The sequence below is a fragment of the Syngnathoides biaculeatus genome, chromosome 20 (genome assembly GCF_019802595.1).
Source record: "Syngnathoides biaculeatus isolate LvHL_M chromosome 20, ASM1980259v1, whole genome shotgun sequence".
NCBI classification, from domain to species: Eukaryota; Metazoa; Chordata; class Actinopteri; order Syngnathiformes; family Syngnathidae; genus Syngnathoides; species Syngnathoides biaculeatus.
In genome coordinates, this window is record NC_084659.1 from 1,050,971 (window position 1) to 1,068,103 (window position 17,133).

Genomic DNA, 17,133 nt, shown 5'->3' on the forward strand with positions numbered 1-17,133 from the left:
TCGCCGCCTTTACTGAGAAGATGTCCTGTGAACATAGAGTCCCTTCTTCAGCATGGCTTTGAGCCTCTTCCACTCACGATCCACCAGCGTCACCTCGGCATCGCCTCTCTCCAACACCACACCATTTCTTCTCGTGCCATTGGCCAGTTCAACTGTGTGATCTTTGGACCGGAATGAGTCATCAAAACTTCGGAACTTCTCTATCTCCGTTATTATATGTGAAGTTGGTCCAGTGTCGACTATGAGTTCCCTGTGCTTCAGCCCAACAAGTTGAGATTCACTCCCTTTGAATGTGTACGACGGTTCCTCGCGGTTGTCAGCTGCTGCTTGTTTCACATTGTACCTCTTTTTGCGTTGATAGGATGCATCTTTGTGTGTCGAACTTTTACAATATCCAATACAATATAGGACAGGTCAGGAGGACGACCCGGACGCCAAGCACCAGGGTCCCCACGGGGCGATTCGGGCGGACGACCTCTGTGAGGAACCAAACGGCGAAGCAGGAACCAGAACGAGGCAGGCCACTGCTCCGGACGAGAACCTCCCATGCCGTGGTTGCAAAACGACCAGGGATTGGTCGCCACCGAGGCTTGATCAGTAGGCAGCCGTGGATTGGTCACCAATGAGGCCAGGTCATGAAGCAGCTGGGAGCCATCAGGAGCGAATAGGATGATGGAGAGAAGGACCAGAGCCATGACCGCCACCATTACCATCACAGCCATCCCGAAGTCTCTCCAGCTCCGGGGTGGCTCATCAGAACTCCCCAGCTCTTGTCGCCATTGAAACAAGGGTGTGGGACGGCCGCGGACCGGTCGCCGCTGGTACTCCTGGACAGGAACGTGCTGCTAGTGCTGGAGCGGCAGGATCATGACAATGTCCTTTTTCTCCACGTGTAGCATGTAATATCTTGATATGCGTTTCTTTCTCTGCCTCTCCATTTTGAGACAGGTGCAGCCACTTTCATGATGTTGTCCTTAGAACCAAATGCGAAACTTTTCTATGTCCTCAAAACTTCCAAGTTTTGTCTTGAAGTAACTGAACCACTGATCTAAAAAAAAGACTGGATAGGTCATTGGCCACCGTAGGTGAAGTCGCCGGAAGCAGATATCCACCATCTTGATACTGTAGCGCCGGAGAAAAGGAGTCGGAGGCGGAGTGTCGGACACAGAAAAAGAACTTGCTTTATTGTTCGACATCACCAAACTAATCGCATAACGGCGGGAACTCTGTTAACCTTTTACTCCGGAAGCGCAACAACCAAAAACAGTCCGTGCGGAACCCCGCACCCCAACTCGAGGTCCCGCGGGTGAATTATGTAAACACCACACAAGCCCCCCCAGAATTCACCCATAGTCAAAATCCTTGTGCCGTGGAGGGATGATGACCCGACCCCGGCGGGTGTGCACTGTAGGGGCCGAGGGGGGCGGGGCCGCACTGTCCATTGAGTCACGGGACAAGGGCTCAGGCGGGGTCAAGGGTACCCCGGCAGGCGCAGGGGCACAGGGCAAAGGGGGACGACCCCGGCGCGGGGGGAGGGCCAACCCCAAAGGCTGGGCAATGTCCAGGTGCGCGGGTTTGACCCTGTCCACGGAAACAGTCTCGGGTCTGCCGCCAATGTCCACGAGCAGGCTCTTGTCCCCGTGCTCCAGGACCCTGAACGGCCCGTCGTATGGGGGGCGGAGAGGTCCACGGTGGGCGTCATGACGAACAAACACAAAATCCGCAGAGCGCAGGTGACGGGGCAGCCGGGCAGCTGGGGTGCCATGTTGCGACGTGGGAACCGGCGCGAACCCTTTTGCGGCCTCCAGCAGGGAGGACCGTTGCCTGGCTGCGGACCAGGGCGCTGTGGCGTCCGGGATGAATTCGCCGGGGACCTGCAGTGGCTGGCCGTAGACGAGTTCGGCGGATGAGGACAACAGGTCCTCCTTGGGGGCGCACCTGAGGCCGAGCATGACCCACGGGACCTTATCCACCCAGTTGCCGTCCGTCAAGCCGGCACGCAGGGCTGCTTTCATGGAGCGGTGGAACCGCTCGCAAAGACCGTTCGCCTGGGGGTGATAGGCGGTAGTGCGGTGCAGCTTGACCCCCAAACTCTCGGCGACTGCGTTCCAGAGTTCAGAGGTAAACTGAGGGCCACGATCTGAGGAAAGGTCGCACGGTGTCCCGAAGCGTGCAACCCACGTGCCGATGAACGCCCGGGCCACGTCTGACGACGTTGTCGAGGAGAGGGGAACGGCTTCGGGCCAGCGGGTCGTCCTGTCCACCATGGTGAGCAAGTAGGTGAATCCGTGCGAGGGAGGAAGTGGACCTACCAAGTCGACGTTGACGTGGTCAAACCTCCTCTTGGGGACAGCGAAGGGCTCCAAGGGGGCTTTTGTGTGGCGATGCACCTTAGCCCGCTGACAGGCCACGCATGAGTCGACCCAGGCCTGCACATCTTTCTTGAGACCGCGCCACACGAAGTTCTGGGCCACCAGCCTCACGGACGGTTTCCTTCCGGGGTGGGAGAGGTTGTGGACCGCCTCGAAAACAGCTCTTCGCCAGTTTGGAGGGACCAGCGGCCGAGGCTGGTCAGCTGAGAGGTCGCACAGCAACCTGACGCCCGAGTCACCAACCGCGACTTCCTCCAGGTGCAAACCCGTGTCAGAAGTCTTGAGGGCCTGCACCCCGTGGTCCGAGGCCTGGTCTGTGCTCATGCGGGAGTAGTCGAGACCCAGATGCACAGTGCCGACGATCGCCCTGGAGAGGCAGTCCGCGACCACATTGGATTTGCCGGCGATGTGTTGGATGTCCGTAGTGTACTCAGAGATGAACGACAGTTGGCGTTGCTGGCGGGCGGACCACGGCTCGGCCACCTTGGACATGGCGAAAGTGAGGGGTTTATGGTCCACATATGCCGTGAACTCACGGCCTTCCAATAAGGAGCGGAAGTGGCGGATCGCCAGCCAGAGGCCGAGGAGCTCTCTATCGAACGTGCTGTATTTGCGCTCCCTGGGGACCAGCTGACGGCTGAAAAAGGCAAGCGGTTGCCAGGCACCGCCGACCCACTGTTCGAATACGGCTTCAACAGCGTAGTCCGATGCATCGGTAGTGAGAGCGACAGGGGCCCCGTGAGTCGGGTGGGCCAGCATAGCGGCACGACTCAGTGCGGCCTTCGTAGCCTCGAAGGCTTCCATCCTCTCGGCAATTTGAGGATGGCGGTTGCCATGTTCGTTTCAGTCTCGAAAACGCCGGGACTGACGTCGGGGTCACCAGTGTAGCGCCGGAGAAAAGGAGTCGGAGGCGGAGTGTCGGACACAGGAAAAGAACTTGCTTTATTGTTCGACATCACCAAACTCTGTTAACCTTTTACTCCGGAAGCGCAACAACCAAAAACAGTCCGTGCGGAACCCCGCACCCCAACTCGAGGTCCCGCGGGTGAATTATGTAAACACCACAATACTCCCAAAACAACCATGCCAACCTGTGTAGCAATTAACCGTGTAAATCACCAGTTTCGTGGCTGTTAAATTCCGGATCATGCCAGAGTATGTTGGGCACTGGTGAGAAACCCTTTTCCTGTTTAGTTTGTGGTCAAAGATACTCTCAGACGATAAGCTTAAAAATACACCTAAGAACGCACATTGGTGAGAAACCCTTTTCCTGTTCAGTCTGTGGTCAAAGATTCTCTTATAAATATCAGGCTCAAACACACAAGTGTGCTGGTGAGAATAGCAGTGACCAAGAAGTGCAGTGAATGCATATGTGAATATTTAATTCAGTAATTACTATGTTACTGACTTGGAAAAATCAACCTTCTGTGTACAAGCTTGTAGTTTCAGCATTTTAATTTTCAGTTTTTGTGATGAAAAAGTAGCATTTGAAATGGAATTACTTATTTCTCAATTACGCCATGTACTGATTTCTTGGAGGGGGGGGGGCATAAAATGAACTTGTGAAATATGAGCTATGAAGACCTATACTTCTGTTGAGCAATGTATGCATTTCGTCCAATGTTTTAGTAATGTCTATCAAATAATTGAATTAAACTTTTTGCTATAATTGTGTTTTTGTGATCCTAAATGAAATACACATCTTAAAACAATGAGGTAGACTTCATTTAACAAATATATTTCCTCCATTAAAAATAACGGAAACATCTTTTGTCCATTGGGAAAAACCTCCAAAATGAAATGCAAAACCTGGCCCAAATGACAAGACTGATGTAGAAAAACTATAAAATGTGGAGGATCACAAGCAGAAGGCCTCTTAGCTCCACAATCATCATGACGCTTCCTTGTAAAAGCAACAAATGACACATGAGAAGACACACTGGAGGGAAAGCTTTTGCCTGCTCAGGCTTTCATTGAAGGTTTAAATGTTTCACAACAAAAATAATGACTATTGTAAAGATTTAGAAGAAAAATACATTTATGTATTGACCATAATTATCTTCATGATGCCCTTGTCTTTTCTAAAAAATCTCCTGCGGACAAATGTTAAAAATACATGGCTTGTTGGACAGTATGAGGAAGCCTGGGTAGTTTGACAGTCGCCACTACCCCAGTCACTTGTGTCAAGTTACCCAAAAAACCTTGATGACTCTGATGAAATTTTACAAAACTATCTGACGTACTCATATGCGTCTTCAAAAAATCAATGCATTGGTTGTTTTACCTCCAAATTTTTTGGGAGCTTAAATTAGCTTGTTCTATGAAATCAAGGCATCCGGTGAAGATCTTGAGCCTGCTGGCATTTTTAACTTGCTAACTGCGCACTGGAGTTAAATGAGTTTAACGGAGCTAAGCACAGCTAACTCACAACTGAGGAGCACAGTCCAATCAAAAAACATCACTTTGTGCCACGAGAGCTGCTTAAGTGGCGGCATTGCCCGGTCTGTGCATTGGGTGACATTCTGGACACAGCCCCAGAACCTGCAGCTCTGTCCTCATCCAGGTCTCCTGGTGTTAAGAGCAGGTCCATCTCTTGGTGTCAGGTGTAGGTCTAGGAGCAGGGTTGAATCCCTTATCTGAGGAGATGGACTGAGAGAAACAAAATCAACAAGAGCACAACATTTGTTTGAGAGCGCAACTCCAAATGCTAATTGGAAGCAGCATGTTGTTACTTGTTTCAACCTCCCACTTTTGCGAGGGTTTGGGGTGAGGTGGAAACTGCGCTTGCTTATGGTGGTCATTATCAAACAGAGCAGACATTTTGTTTCTCCCTGTTGCAGGTGTAACCCAGTTAAAAATTGCTACAGTTAAAAGTTCAAATAAACTGAGTAGCAATTAGGTTATAGGTTTTCTTTATACAACATAGGAGAATATTTGTGTGTTGATTTAATTGTCTTTTGGAGGGATTTGTATTTAAATGTGTTTTTAACGTGTTTTGTGTGTGTTTATTAATGTGTTTTATTAGGGCCCCGGGGATGGATGAGATTCGCCCAGAGTTCCAAAAGGCTCAGGATGTTGTGGAGCTGTCCTGGTTCACACGCCTCTGCAACATTGCGTGGACATCAGGGACAGTGCCTCTGGATTGGCAGACTAGGGTGGTGGTCCCCCTTTTCAAGAAGGGAGACCGGAAGGTGTGTTGCAACTACAGGGGGACCACACTCCTCAGCCTCCCTGGTAAGTGTCACGAACGGGGCACGAGGGCGGATCCAAATGCACGACTCCAGAGACACGCAGACGGTGCAGAGGAAACCTTTATTCAGTCCAAGGTCAGTGTGCAGGTAGGCAGTCTAAACCAGGCAGAAGTATTCGTGCGGCAGGCTCAATAGCGGGGTCAAGGAACAGGCGGAGGTCAGAACACAGAGAGCAGTAGTCAGGCGAACGGGAGTGCAGGAACGAAGCATCAAAGACGACGATCTGGCGAAGGACAAGTCGTCCCCCAAGTCCTATATATACTGGGAGGCATCAGCTGGAACAAGGTGCAGGTGTGCTCTGACTAATTGGCTGGCCACACCCAAACTGGGCAGGAAGCCAGGAGCATGACAGTAAGGTCTATTCAGGGGTGCTGGAGAAGAGGGTCCGTTGGGAAGTCGAATCTCAGATCCAGGAGGAGCAATGTGGTTTTCGTCCTGGCCGTGGAACAGTGGACCAGCTCTACACCCTCGGCAGGATCCTCGAGGGTGCATGGGAGTTCGCCCAACCAGTCTACATGGGTTTTCTGGACTTGGAGAAGGCATTCGATGGTGTCCCTCGGGAAGTCTTGTGGGGGGGTTCTTTACGAATATGGGGTACTGAGCCTCCTGATACAGGCTGTTCAGTCCATGTACGACTGCTGTCAGAGTTTGGCCCGCATTACCGGCAATAAGTCAGACTTGTTTTGAGTGAGAGTTGGACCCCGCCTGGGCTCTACGTTGTCACGGATTTTTCTCCACAACTTTTATGGACAGAATTTCTAGGCGCAGCTGAGGCGTAGAGGGTGTCCGGGTTGGTGGGCCCAGCATCGCATCTCTGCTCTTTGCAGATGATGTGGTTCTGTTGGGTTCATCAAGCCATGATCTCCAACACTCACTGGATCAGCTTGCAGCCGAGTGTGAACTGACTGGGATGAGAATCAGCACCTCCAAATAAGAGACCATAGTCTCAGTCGGAAAAGGATGGCGTGCCCTCTTCGGGTCGGCGATGAGATCCTGCCCCAAGTGGAGTGGTTTAGTCCCAGATACAAGCAGCCAAAATGAGTTTCCTCCGCAGGGTGTCCGGGTTCATTCTTAGAGATAGGGTGAGAACCTCAGTCAACTGGGTGGGGCTCAGTGTCGAACCGCTGCTCCGCCGCATTGAGAGGAGCCAGATGAGGCGGCTGGGGCATCTGATCCGATGTCTCCCAGACGCCTCCCGGGTCAGGTGTTCCGGGCATGTCCCACTGGAAAGAGACCCCGGGGACGAACCAGGAGACGCTGGAGAGACTATGTCTCTTGGTTGGCCCGGGATCGCCTCGGGATCCCTCGGAAGAGCTGGAAGAAGTGGCTGGGCAAAGGGAAGTCTGGGTATCCCTGCTGAAGCTACTTCCCCTGTGACCCAACCAAGAGAATCGGTAGAAAATGGATGGATGTGTTTTATTAATTTGTGGAAAAAAATACTTTTGTTTGTCAATTTATTGTTAGAACCTGTGTCAAAGTATTACACACTAGAGAGGTGCTACATACATTGGAGGCACCGCTGGGATTCTAGTGAAATTTATTTGTCCATTTATTTTCTTAAATTTTGGGCCGGAATATTTTCAGTGTTAGTTCTAAAATACATACACAGACTGAGCTGATAAAACAATTAAAAGAATGGTGCCAATGGGAGTCGTTAGATCAGGCTGATGCTGTCTTGGTGCTCATGTATGAAAAGGTAAATACTTATGCTATCCAAGAGACAATGGATACAGTGAAGACTCTTAGATGTGTGCGTGTCAGAGGGCGAACTTCCAGTCTGCAGCAGAATCGGTACCTGGTCTTGTGTTAATGTAAAAAAGCTGTAAAGAGAGACCTGGTTCCCTTTTAATGTGTACCTCATTGATGGTGGTTGACCGTGGGCTGTTGTCACAGTAGATAAAGCCCTGGAGACCAGTGTACCAAGCCAGAAGCCAGGGGTTATCCAGACAACAGCAAGCAGATGGCAGATACAGAAATGAGACACCTGCATCATCTTGGCCAGAAGAGAATGTGACCAAACCTACAGCAGCCCTGCTCCACGAAGTAAGCAAATTACCATTAAGTGATCACGGAAGCTACCCCCAATTAAGATTTTTTTCTGGATTGCTGCCCACTCCACTTCGAGAGGAACCTTTTAATCACTGGTTAGGTCAAGCACGGCTCATGGTGGAAGAGTGTGAATGCTCTCCAAAAGAGAAAAGGCGTAGATTGATGGAGAGATTAAGAGGACCAGCACTTGATATTCTCCAGGTAGCCCGGTCTGGCGATGCTTCTGTGAGCCCAGAAGAGTGCTTAGAATCACTTGAGTATGCTTTTGGGTCAGCTGAATCAGGTGAGGAGTTGTATTTGGCCTTTCGTCTGTTACAGCAACAGACAGCAGAGAACCTCTCTGACTTCTTCAGGCGTCTAGAAGAGTCATTGAATAAGGTGATTGTGCTGACAACGTAAAGTTAGAAGAGCTGTTACTTCATTGCAACCACCTGCACAGTTTTGACAGCCAACAGTGCAACAAAATAGCTAAACCAAACGTATTTCGATTTTCACGTGTAAGAGTACCTAAAGCAACGTTTTGCCATGACCGGGAGTTGTCCACGTGAAAGGGGCCTGTGCGCTGTCCACCTTTTATTATACACCATTGGCTTGATCACACGATTGAAAGTCTCTGACTTTTTTTTCCTCATTTTGTGAAGAAAACTCAAGGGATTCATGATAAGTAAAGACTTCAGTGTGAAATGTGGTAGTACCTAAGTACACCTCAAAATGCTGCAAAGCTAACAGAAGACCCAAGGTTTGCTTTTCAGTGGTTGAATAATTTAATGCTTATATAACTTTTTGGAAAAGTAACACTGGATGATCAAGACCTGAATCATCTTCTTGCATCAGGACACCACCTGCTGCACGAACATCACTTGCATCAATTTGCAATTTCAACGCTTTCTCGAAGTTTGGTGCTGTGACGTCCCATCGGAACGAGAGTAGGACCCAAATGCAGGACTCGGAAGATGCAAGGTAGTTCAAGGAGACACGTTTATTATATGCAGAGGTCGGGGATCGAGCAGGCAGTCCGGTGCAGCAGCAGTAGTTGGGACGTCGGGCGAAGAGAGCAGGTGAGCGGGCAGGCAGGAGTCGGTATACAGGAGAACAATCAAAGCAGGCAGAAGTAACAAAGGAGTCAGGCTTACAAGGTTGGTCGGAGAACGGACGAAGGTCGGTACACACAGGTTCAATCAGGGATACCGGAGCACACGAACGGGACATGAAGATCAACGAACTGGCGCCGGCCAGTTGTCATCGCGGTCATATAAATCCAAAGCATAATCAGGCTGGATGAGGCACGGGTGTGCACCTCCCAATCAGCGCACCTGCGCGGCCACTCGCACAGCTCGTGCTGGAGCGGCAGGATCATGACAGGTGCCTGCAACACTGGAGAATTCATGAGTATGGCTTTGACTTTTTCAAATGCAGCTTGACAGCAGCTATCCCACCGCAATTTAACTCTTTTCCCCAAAAGTTAGTAAGAATAGATACAACAACAAAGAAATTTTGAGAAAATTTCCTACAATAGCCTGCCATACCCAGGAATCTCATGAGTTCTTTCTTACACTGTGGAATTGGGAAATGTACAATAGTCTCGACTTTAGCACTAACTGGTTGTACCAGACTGTGCCCTACAACATGCCCAAAAAATACAAATTGTCCCTTTCCAATTTTACACTTCACCACATAGACCACTGGTTGTCCCGTGCTCGACGGCTGGTGATGGGGGTGACATTGTCAGTGATGGGCCAGGCCTAGGCCTATCCAGGCAACTTCGCCGCTATGTGTCAGATTCGGGGCCCCTCATGTCTACATCATTTCTGCCATCCTTCACATTACCTGTTGGACCAGCTGATTGTTCCTTGAGTGGGCTGCTGCACCCCGACGGGCTGTCTTGTTCTGGATAACTATTAAAGTCACAACGTTAATTAACGTCACTTCCTGCTTCTTCTCCAAAACAATTCCCTCAAGAGGATTTTCATGGCGGGGGTCACAAAAAAACCCATGTACATCAAAATTATGTTTTGTGGTGTAAAAACGAATGGGTCCATTCCCACTGCCTTTTTCTCATTTATAACAAACTAAAAATCATTCATTTCATGGCAGTGAACCTTTAAGCTTTCCTTCTGAGAGAATCTTTGACCACAAACTAAACGGGAAAAAGGTTTCTCACCAGTGTGCGTTTTTGTGTGTTTTTAAGGTTCCCTTCCAAGGGAATCTTTTACCACAAACTGAGCAGGAAAAAGGTTTCTCACCAGTGTGTGTTCTTGTGTGTATTTTTAAGTGTTCCTTCCGAGTGGAACTTTGGCAACAAACCGAGCATGTAAATGGCTTCTCTCCTGTGTCTATTTTCATGTGTTGTTTTAAATTGCCCTTAGAAACGAACGTTTTCCCATACTGAGAACATTTCCAGCATTTGTTGGAAGTGAGACATGTCATATCACCTTCTGACTGTTCATCATCATCACAGTCTGTTTGTGATCTTCTACAGTGGTCTTCATCACTTGAGCTGTTCCTGTTTGGAGGCTGCGGCCCTCGTCTCTTCTCACATTGACCATCTTCACTCTTCAAATGAACACCAGCGAATGGAAGCTGGATGATTTTCCTCCTCAACTTCTTCTTTCATGTGTACAATTTCTTCCTTGTCTTTGACGTGTTGAACCTCTTCAACCTCCTCTTCCTCTTTGATGTGACTGGACACTGACTGCTGCCTGGATGAAGATATCCACTGACGTCTGCAAGACAAAAGACAAACACAAAGTGGTTAAATCTCATTTATTCACAATATTGGACTGCAACTGCACAATGTAGTAGAGGAAACGGGGTGTTATTACTCAGTAACTCACAATTGCGATAGATCACCACTGAATGGATTAATGTTGTGACAGAGGACAAGCGTTCAGTTTGGAAGAAAGTCCAAGTGGGCTTGGTTTATCCACAAGTATAAAATCCAGAACTGAAATGGGGAAAGAATTTACATGTTCCATAATTCCCTAACATACCTTAATGTATTTTAGCCCAATACAATGTAATTGTCAGTCCTTTACAACACCCTTCAGTTTTGATTGAGCTTGAAACGTTGCTTTTTCTCTGCAAAAATTAAACAGTCTTGATTTTGATCTTGTGTGTATTTTTACTTTTCCTTTCTGAGTGAATCTTTTATCACAAATTGAACAGTAAAAATGATTCACTCGAGTGTGTTTTTGTGTGCCTTGTCAAATTTGAGTGAATGAGTGAATCTTTGATCACAAACTGAGCATGCAAATGGCATTTCTCCTGTGTCTTTTCATGTATTATTTGAAACTCCACATAGAAGCAAAAGTTGTCCAACACTGAGAACATTTCCAGCATTTTTTGACAATATGACATGTCATATCACCTTCAGAGTGTTCAGCATCATGTCTGTCTGTTTGTGATCATTCACAATGGTCTCCATCACTTGAGCTGTTCCTGCTTGAAGGCTCCGCCCCCCATCTCTCCTCAGTTTCAGCATCTTCACTCTTCCACTGGACATTAGTGGCTCGAACCTGGATGATTTCCTGCTGCTCTTCCTCTTTGACAAGGAGGATGTCTACTTCCTCTTCTTTAATGCATTGAACCCCTTCACTCTCCTCTTCTTCTTTGATGTGACCGGACACTGACTGCTGCCGCTCTGGATGAAGATATTCACTGATATCTGCAAGACAAAAGACAAAGAGGACTAAGGACGACGATGGCTGTTGACTGAGCTTTTTATTAACACTGCTGCTTTTGGACAAGTACACATAAACACGGACACCACACTTCCTGTTTGACATTTCCAGAATATTCGCATGTAGCAAGAATCACAGAAGTTGACAAATATGATTTGCATTTGTGGGCCACAGAAAAAGAAGTGGTGCGTCACATAAGACTCCCGGGCCTTGTGTTTGACATCGATGTTAAATTCACATTGGGCAGAAAACTTAATTTCTCAAAATATTTTCACAAAGGTAATTTCAAATATCAAAATATATAAAACCTATTTAAATTTTAACTTACCATTTATTCTTCAATGCATTTCTTAATTGTAAAGAAATAAATAAAATACATTTGTGGCTGCACATTTATGAGTTTACATCAAAACAACAATGACTGCTTGAGAGGAAACAAATAAGCACATTACATTTTTTGACAAACAATGAAGCCCTATGGGGGCACAAGCCAGTGCAATTTGTAGGCCGGTCCCAAGCCCGGATAAATGCAGAGGGTTGCGTCAGGAAGCCATCCGGCATAAAACTGTGCCAAACAAATATGAGTGTTCATCTAAAGAATCCCACACCGGATTGGTTGTGGCCCAGGTAAACAACGCCCGTCCCCGGCACCGCTAACCAGCAGAGTGTCGGTGGAAATGCAGCTACTGAGGGTCGAAGACAAAAAAGAGGAGGAAAATGGATTCACCATCAGAAGAAGAGGAATGCTCAGACCCTACAACTGAGTGTAGGGACTTTGAATGTTGGGACAATGACAGGAAAAGCTCAGGAGTTAGTTGACATGATGATTAGGAGAAAGTTTGATGTATTGTGCATTCAAGAGAGCAGGTGGAAAAGTAGTAAGGCTAGAAATCTAGGAAAAGGGTTTAAATTATTTTAGCATGGAGTGGATGGGAAGAGAAATGGGGTAGGCGTTATTTTAATCCTTTAAAATAGCACTGCCAGGGGCGGTACCACCTTTGACAGCTGTCACACAGCTGTGTTATATTTTGGACACGAATTGACCAAGCATTTAAGTGGTGAATGTGTCATCGGCATTTGCCAGTTCATTGCCTTATGCTTTACTGCATCCTGGGATACTCCGCTACTGTGCGTAAGTTTGCAAGTTGAGTGTAGAGGATTGCTTTGTCACCGTGAGCCTGTGCCTCCTTAGTTTGACCAAGTTTTATGAATGTTTCTAAGTTTGCCTCGTAATCATCGGACCTTGTGCACGTTTTTGGATCTTGCCCGTTTCTTTGTGTTTTTGTCCTTCCACTTGTTTTGGACTGCCTTTTTGTGTTTGACCTACTTCTGGAATAAAACCACTCTTAATATCATACCCTTGCCTCGGAGTCCTGCATTTGAACCTGCCCATGTGCCGCTGGCTCATGACAAGGGTCAACAATCCAGAGCAATGATGAATGTGGTTAGGAAGTGAAGAAATGGGGCCAAGCAGTTTGGAACTGCTGGTGGGAGGCATCTGGTGTGTTATGTGACATAAGAGTTGTTGCTAGGATAAAGGGCAAAATTGAGAAAACAGTGGTAAGGCCAGCCATGATGCATGGATTACAGACAGTGGCGGTGAAGAGACAACAGGAAGCAGAACTGCAGGTGCCAGAAATGAAGATGTTCAGGGTCTCTCTAGGAGTGAGCAGGTTGGATAGGATTAGAAATGAACTCATTAGAGGGACAGCCAAAGTTGGATGTTTTGGAGACAATGTTTGAGAGAGCAGACTTCGAAAGTTTGGACATGTCCAGAGGCGAGAGAGTGAGTATATTGGTTGAAAGGTGCTGGGGATGGAGATGCCAGGCAAAAGAGCGAGACGAAGACCAAAGAGAAAGAAGGGACGTGTTCGACTCCCACAGTTGGGGCCACAGCGTGTTTTCAATGGGAATGTCCGGGGTGACGTAACGGACCGGAGATGCAGCCAGTATGGCGACCACTTGGATGTTGAATGACACTTCTGCAACTTTGCGCATGGATGAGGCGCTCTTCGCTCATATTTATTTTTTTGTATAGACATTGAAGTAAATAATGTTAAATGTATGTTTTATTAAAATATCTGTTAGAATGTTTATACGGATGACATTTGACCTTTAAAAACGTTATAATAAATACATCATCAAACAGGGCCCGCAAATAAACAGGAAATCAGTATCACTAAAATTAAAATGCATACAAGACATCAGGCACTTGCCCAAGTAATTGGTAATTGAGTTTTATACACTTGGTTATGCATATTTTTAATACATTGCACAGAATGCTTCGTAATTAGAGGCTTTTTTCATAAAATGTTATCGACTCCAAGCAACACAGCCTGTATACACAGTGTGTAAAAGCCATTTTGACAGGACTGAGCAGTGACAGGACTGACATTTGGACAAACAGTTGGTGACTTTCATCTCGTGGTCAACAGTCTTGAAATTAAGGACTAAAGCAAGTTGTGGACCTTCCCATAAAGTTGTAGACGTTCCCTAAGTTTAAAAAACCGGGGCGCTGCCATTTTCGGGAGTCACACGATTTACGTGGGCATATGTGACGTGTATCGTGCCGTTCCAAACACTGGATTACATGGGACACCATTATGCCCAGCGCTGATTTCTCTAATTTATCCTCATCTGATGAAAAAATAGCAGTATCGGTTGATCAGGAAGGAGGAGGAATACTTCCATACAGATTTGAACCTGTGGATGTAATTTATGTTGAATATTTGGATGGTTCTTTGGGCGGAATGACGCCGAGTCTGAATAGTCGGAGGCCTACGCACGACATAAGTGCGTAAACAAAGCCCCCGGGAGCTCTGGGCCAGCAGCCGCGGATGGTTCTTTGGACAGGAATGACGCAGAGTCTGACGAGTGAGCTCCGGCGGAGGCCTTTAGCTGAGCTTCGGTGGTGGCGGAGGCCTTTAGCCTCGTTTCGGCATCTGGGGCTAACGGCCTCCGCCGCATGGAAGCTCGCTCGTGGCCGCCGCCAGAGCTCGCTTGTCATACTTTCCATCATTCACGTCCAAAGAACCATCCGCAGCTGCCGACCCGGTACTCTTGTGGGCCTCTGTTTATGCACTTATGTCACGCGTAGGCCTCCGATTAGTCAGACTCCGAGTTATTCCGCCCGAAGAACCACCCGATTATTCAACAGTAATCACAGCCCACAGGTTCAAATCTCTATGGAAGTATTCCTCCGTCTTTCCGATTAACCGATACATCTATTTCTTCATCAGATGAGAATAAATCATGACCAATTGATACATTTTTCATGCAAAGCACTGGATTTCCCCTTTAAGAAAGTCTATTTTTTGCTAAATGTTCATGGGCGAACTTCGGGAAAATTCACATGTAACCCATTTCTTGTTGGATTTTGAATAATATTTCATATAGCGATGGAATAATTCATCATCTGATGTATTAATGTCTGACCTGAATGAAAAGTTAAAACACGAAACAAACAGAATACTCATTTTATAGCATTAAACAAGCTCGGACCATTTTTTTTTCATGTTTTTGCAAAAAAGCAAAGACCAACAATATTAATGGATTGGTTTCCAATGACGTCACTACAGTCCTTAGACCAATCGGATAAATTAACGATAGAAAAAACTTCATGCTTCACCCATCACCTGTCTTCTCTGACCCCTATGACACACAAGATGGCATAATTGGAAACCTATTCACTGATAATGAAAAAAAGTTATTTTGTTATTACCCACAGTCCAAGGAATGATTTGGTACCTAAAATACATGATTTGAATGTTGTTGTTTATTTTTTTAATACTTGGCGGTCCAACCATTAATTTGTTCCGTCAGTCACTTGGCCTCACAAGCACAAATAAATGACCAAAGATGCGTTTTTAATCGTATATATATATAGTAATTGAGTACACAAGTATATATAGGAAATGAAAAAGTAATTTAAATTGCAAGAACTCAGTGCTTCATCTTCTCATCGATTTTTTTTTTTTTTTTTTAACTTGGTGATCGGCCTCAAACATTTTGAAAAGGAAACCAGAGTGCCCGCAGAAAACGCACACAGCCACGGAGAGAACATGCAAACTCTACACTGGCATGGCCCGGAATTATTAGCCCCAGTCCTCAGAACTGTGTGTCTGACGAGCAAACCAGTCGTCCACCGTTACGGCGTAATTCAGAATACAGATTACGAAAATAATAACAACGACCCATACAAAAACGACAGATTTGAGTCATTAGTGATAGAGTTTTAAACAGTACGTGTCACTTTTGTCAAATGTTATTAGTAGGTAGCGGAAAAAAAGACTTTACCTGACACTTGATCTCTGCTTCGCGTAATGTCGATCGTCTCTCTTTGTTAGCAAGCTAGGCTGAACAAGACCGACAATATTCAATGTGCACGAAACGACCCCAACCGGAAACGAAGATTCCACGGATGATGTTTTAATCCACTAAATTAGTGATCAGGTACATCGCAATGTCGACGATTCACAACATTCGGTTCAAATACAGAAATATTTACTGAAGCCCATCAAAACTCTTTCCGCCTTGCCAGAAGGAAAAAGCCCGGAAATATTTGAACGACGGACCACCGACTCGAACCAGGCGTCCCTTCAAAATAAAAGCAAGTTTTAGCCCTACAAGGACGTTCATGCTCCGAGTTTAAAATAATACGATTAAATAAGACCTCTGTTACAATCCAACCATTTCACTGCTGAGAGTAACTAACTATGCCAGGATTGGTAAACCAGCAATGTTCATTCGAATCTTGATATGCATTAAAAATTGAAGTTTATTTTAAATCTATATACATAACTGCTATTTTAAAATTATATATATTTAAAATAAAATATTATTAGTTTTATACGACATTCCCAGATCTGTGGGCCACTAAAAGAGGTTTGGTCAAGATCTGATATTGTATTTGCAAATAAAGGTCAGGATTAAAACAAACAAACAAAAAAAAAAACGACAACGTAGAAACAAGCGTAAAAACAGAACCTTGACACCTATGACTTGTATTACCCATGATCCTTTACACCCAAATCGGGCTCCATTAAAGGGAACAAAGCTGTGTCAACTCACAGCATTATCAACGTTGAACAGCACTTGACCAAACAGGGTCAAGAATTTACGCAGCCTGACTGGGATAGGAACCTTAACCACGAGACCACCATGGACTAATGCTGACTATCCTTAAACCTGTCGGGTGTAGCTCAGCATCCGTTCTTGCTGCAGTGTACAAGCTTGAGACAGTCAACTTTCGTGGCAGTTTTCACCAAGATGTGATCACATCCTGGTTTGCAGAAACCCTCGTTCAAGTCTGGGTCACGGCAGGGATAAAGTGGTGTGTTGTATACAATGACAAAGAATCAAAAACTGGACTGCGCACTTTGTATCGATGATTGGTTCTGGTATGGTCAACAGGCTCTGACTTCCGGTCAGGGCAAAAAGCATTGTAAACATACATACATTATTGTTATGGATAACGTTGCGATAAATATATAATAATTAATTATGAACGGTCACGCTGAAGTACAGTAACCAGTGAAAAGTTGCATCTTTGCGACCACCTCCAAGGTTTTGACAACAAAATCGACACGAAAAAAAAGCTAACCCTAACGTATTCCAATTAAATTTGATGTTATGACTTTTAACAATGGACAATTGTAAATATGTCAAAAGATGTCAACGTTGACGTAAAATAGTGCCCCAAGCAATGTTTTGCCCTGACCGGTACGTGTGGAAGTGCCGTATTGGAAACGATACTGTTTTTTTTTTCTTTTTTTTTTTTTT